This window comes from Eptatretus burgeri, chromosome 10, assembly GCF_056783735.1.
Source record: "Eptatretus burgeri isolate ZD-2024b chromosome 10, Ebu_testis_v1, whole genome shotgun sequence".
Classification (NCBI taxonomy): Eukaryota; Metazoa; Chordata; class Myxini; order Myxiniformes; family Myxinidae; genus Eptatretus; species Eptatretus burgeri.
Genome location: NC_140970.1, coordinates 29633227 through 29638877, shown reverse-complemented (window position 1 = coordinate 29638877; position 5651 = coordinate 29633227).

Sequence of the window (5651 nt, the reverse complement as noted above, 5' to 3'; positions counted from 1 at the left end):
CAAGATCGAGGCTCATGGAAGAACAAGGTAACAGAGGGTAAACAAGAGCGAGAATTGCTTTGTAATACATGTCCCCTACCAATGTGATGTTTTCTAAGTCCAAAAAGAGCATAACTCTGTGAAAAATTGACAAAACACCCTGGAATTCGAACTTGTTCTGTAACTTATCATAATAAAGCCATGCACCAAGGGTCAGTTGAATATGTTAAAGGGTATGGGAAAAAAAATTCTGAAAAACCACGAGTGCGGTGGACAAACAGATAAATGGGTGAAACCGTTAGGGGACTAATAAAATGGCACTCGATAGAGGGCATACCTCCACCAGGCTGAACAGTTTACTTTTTGTGTCCCACTGAGAGGCTGGATCTGTATCCAGACCTTAACCAAAATCTCATCAACTTGTTCTTGTCACCTACCCAAGATATGCACAAAGTTTTTACATAGTCTGTCCACAACTTTTTGAAATATCCTGCAATATATTGTTTTTACCCCCATGGTCTAATGGTTTACACCCAGCATGATTGAACTGTTTTATGAAGTCAGTTCTACAAATAGGAGAAAGAGTTGAGGTGTGCCGTCCACCTGGATTTGGGGAGTTTAACTCAGTTGAGAGGGTTATGGAAGAACACATGCTGGGAAGAAGTCAGGGGGCAGAGAAGCAAGATCTGAGGAGAGGTGGTAAAAAACAGAGGCTTCCAACTGGTACACGATGTGCAACCTTTTGTAGTACTCCCATAGACACCACATTGCAGACACCTAATGATCAGATAGGCCATTATACTCAGAACAGATATACAATATAAAGTCACCTCTGTGTGTGTGCCTAGTGTTGGCTTAATGGTTTGGGTGGTGGGCTTTGGATCCTAGGGTCCTGAGTTCAAATCCCACTCAGATGTTGAATTAATACCAGGTGGGGTTAACTCGGCCTGTCATCCTTCCGAAGTCGGCAAAATGAGTGCCAGCATGCTGGTATACTGTGTTGGAGTGGCGACCCGTCCAGGATTGTGTCCAATAGCCAAGGAGACTGCTTAAGCAGCACAGAGTATGGTCCCAATCTCCTCCTCCTCCTCTGTGTGTACTTTCCTGTCCTTGCTTTAAATTAAAAATAAAACCCAGAAGGATACAGGTATTGGAAGCAAAACGTTGTGAACGAGCGTTTCCTCATTCCTCGACTGATCGTACTGTTGTACTTTACATGGTTCCTGCATAATCCATAAAATTCAGAACCCTTTCTGGTTATTCAGCTTTTGTAAAGTGAATATGTCGATGTCAAACATGCAACACGATTCGGTTATGTTTTTTTTATATTAAATCATTCCTCAACTTGTTATTGAGCGGCTTGTTGGTGGAGTGGGTAAAGCCTTGTTGCTTTGTCCTAAATGGTGTGGTGGGTTTGATTCCCGCTGCTGTTCGGGAGAAGACATGGGCACTACCGGGTCTACTTGCCCATATAGAAACGTCACTATGGCACTCAAACGACCCCCACACTGTTATGGACCACCACCCGTAGTATTCGAATTTTAATGTGATAATGGATCCTTTAAACTGGGGACTTCAATGTGGTTATAGACTATCAGGGTGATCATGCTTGTTGATTCTACACTGGACCCACAGGCCGAAATAGGGTCATTGTATGGTTCCAAAGACCTCTTCAATACTACATGCTCGCTAATGTCCAGTAGCAAGTGCAAGAAGAATCTTCAACCATCTTGACATCAATTTTACACCACAGCGTACCTCATGATGAAGCACCATGGTTCTCACACCCTGACTGTATAACTTAAATATGCACAACTTCCGTTGAGGTATTCCTCAAACAATAACAATAACATTCAAATTTCAGTCTTGTAAATTCCAATTCAATATAAATGGGACAGAAAACGAATAACCACCATTTTACTGATTACTTTTTAGTTAATGACCTAATTTAATATAATTGCTATGTAGGGTAATGAGATACACAATGCTTGCCAGCTTGAACAAAACACTGAATTTAAATGAGTAAAACAGATAAGTTCCTTAAGAAAATACAAAAGGGGGTGTGCTGGTGGAGAGACCTATGGTTGGTTGGAGGGTGGTGGAGTTTTCCGAGTGGTATCTTTCATCAGGAATGAAAAACTTGTAAAATAACTAATAAAATATGATTACAATTACAATGCAAAGGCATCCATTTTATTAAAATAACAAAAAACTTATCACTTGTTCTTGAAAAACTTAATGAGTGAAAAGTTGTTTATTTTCAGTTTATAATGCACCACCAAAAGCTTTCTCTTACATTAAGTTTGGCTTATTAAATAATGTTATATCATTTCATGGTATAGAATACCGGGCTGGTTGGTAATTTAACCCTTTGAACCCTGAGCTCCTTGGACTTTCAGATACCCAACCTTGGGCTCCCGGAAAAAAAATCAGACCACTTAAATATATGGATGTTTGAATAGCGACCGGTAAAACAGCTGCAAGGGTTCAAAGGGTTAATGATGATGTCACAGTCAGATAGTTTAAAGACAAAGCCATGTGATGGTGAGTGGAACTATAATGACTCATCTTGCAAGAGTTCAAAGCATGATTTCCAAATTCAAAGGTAAATGTAGGAGACAGGCAAGTGTACAGTAATTAAATGTTTTATGATTTAATTCAAATTCAAAATTGGCAGGAACTGAGTGAACAGAATTAGATATTAACCACGGGAATTGCAGAACCTTTCATTCCATTTATGATGTTGCAGGTACATCAAGACATACATTGCGCCCATGTCGGATTGCTAAAAAGTGAACCAAATCACTTTCGAGTAGCTCTCCTGATGTATCCTTATGTTCATCCATTCAACTATGATGCCATTTTCATAATGATTTCACTGCTTACACTTTTTATAGATTGCTAATATTATTTAGTTATTATGTAGTTAGTTAGAGCAGCCTGGTTAAGTCAGTTATTAATTTATTTAGTTTATTATTTTCCTCTATATAATTCTACAAGAGTGAAAGAGACGCACAGCCTTATGGGCCACTTAGCCCAAAGAGGAGAGATGATGATGAAAGAGACAAACCAAAACTTACTGAAAAATAAGGATCCTTTGGCTTCCAAGTTTGGAGGAAACGTTCTTCCAGCCTGTCACGTCGCCTTTTATACTCATTAAGTCTAATGTAGTTCTCTCTGGTCTCCTTTCTCCACCCTCTTCTCACCCTTCTCTCCACCACCACCTCCCCCTACAGGCCCACAGTAACTCTCTTCTGCCATTCCTCCCACTTCCCTTTTACGCTTGCTTCTCCTTCTTTTTCGGCTCTTTCCTTATTATAATTTTTTAAAATTTGTTCAAGATAAAATTTGTAAAACCTAATTCGTGCCGAAGTAAAAAGGTTTACAACAGACTCCAGACTTCACTTCAAATAGTGAAATGTTTAGTTTAAAATGGTCTCAGATGACCTCTTTGCCCTTTAGAACCAATAATTAAGACATAACATGGTTTGCAGAGAGGATAGAGGGGGAATGTCTATTGCACTTATCCATTATACATTTTTAAAGGCCTTAGGGAAGGCCTAATATAGCTTTTGATCGGATTGTCAGTATGGTCTCTAATCTGGGGTGGGGGGGGGGGTCTTACAACCAATTGGAACAAAATACAACTCGACAGCCTTGTCAAAAGTTGGGATTCAGTCCTTAATTCCTTGGTATCTTCATTTGGGCACCTCAATAGTGCCTGAGCCTTGTAGACCACATTGAATTACTCTTAACAAATATAAATGATCCACTTAATGGAAACAATCCACACTCCCATGCAGATCAAGTATTTTCATTGTGAATTAATTGTTTGCCAACCCTCACTTAAGTGATCCATGCATTTACAAATACATGTTGTGTGAGACAGCCCCTCCAGATGTGCTGCTGTAGTTCATTAAGCAAAGTGAGGGTGTGAAAACAAGCCTAACAGGAAGAGAATTTCCTTTGAACCAGTTACCAAACTCACACTGCCAACTTGACTAAGAGCGAGAAATGAACTTCCATAGAGTTGCACCAGGAATGAGTCAGATGTGGATAACAGTTTCATTGCTTTCCATTGCATGATAAGATTATTCTAGTAGATCGACTGTCTAATAGCCATGCCGTCTGGTCTGGTAAACGTACAGTATGTTTTGAGGGTTGTTTTGTCACACTAAGTCAGACCCTGTCTCACTTTTTTGTCCCTCTTTCTCTGTGACCATTCTTCATACCACCCACATCCTCGTCACCCTCATCCCTCTTGTCATTGACACCTGAACCTTTTCTGCCATGAATGCCTGCCTAAAACTAATGAATGTTTCCATTCAAATTATTACATTATATATTCAAAGACACGTCCGGTGTGACAATGCCATTGTATTATCAGGACTTATCATGCCTCGTGCTTTATCTCCTTTCACCTTTTTCCTTTCCCTTTGACTGTCTTCCTCTTTGGTGACATGCAAACATCCCCCAGACTATCCTTCTTCCCCTTTCGCTTACTGAGCTAACCTGACATCTGAGGTTTTCAGGAGGAAGTTCTGCTTACCAAGTGAATATACTTGTATCACCTGCCTCGATTCACCAGGAAGTCAATTGACCTATATGGTCGTAAAAGTCAGTGAAGTTAGCAAGCAGTGACTGCTTGGTCTTCTTGCCAAGGGCTATGCCGAAGAGGTCCGTTTGCTTGGATAACCGAACGGCATACCTTTTATGTGTTCTATCATGGGTATAAAGATTGCCATCTTGCCATTTATCTTACAGAAGGCTACATATAAGTGGCCAAACAGTTTACATATTTTACTCATCAACTAGGCCACAGCTCATATTTTATGTTCATGGCACAGTAAACAAAGTAGGGAATTACATTTGAACATGAAAAATGAACAAACACCATCAAGAAACGGTTTGCCATAGTTTTCTACAACCTGTGGTACTTGAGTCAGATTTGAGGTGCATTCATTTTTAGACGAATCTTTTTAGGTTTTTTTTTCTATTAAGAGGTATTTCAATAACAGTTATTTAATTCTTTCCCCAAATACTTAAATCTTTGTTGACCTAATTCACCTGCTCACCAATGCAGCTCCAGATACAATAATTTATTTCCCAACATACATCTGATCACGTTACCTTCCTTCAAGATTTTCCCTCCATGCTTTTCACAGGCATGGTTCATGTCCAGAAGATGATGGCCACTGCTTATGTACAGAATATTGCTTCCCCCTTGAGTCCCAAACTAGACCCCCAAGCTAAGGATCCGTATCAATCACCTTTAGCCTCGTGTTTCCTTCTGCAAGAGGTTTCTGTTTCCTTTTGTACTTCATTGCTACTCCAACAAATATAACGATGACATCTCAACTCCACCTCTGATGTAGACCCCTGATCTTATCAACCTACTTTTGTTTTCCCATTGTACTTTGCTTATCTCTGCCACCAAAGGTGGATGGAGGTTATGTTTTCACCCCTGTCTATTTGTCTGTCTGTCTCTGTCTGTCTGTGAGTACGATATCTCAAAAAGTTAAGAATAGATTCGGACGAAACTTGGTGAATAGGTTGGGTGTGTGACAAGGGCGAATTGGTTAGATTTTGCTGAAGATCCGGATACGAGAATTTTTCAAGTGATTCTTCACTATTGAGAGATAGGGCCAAAAACGATGTATAGCACGATATGT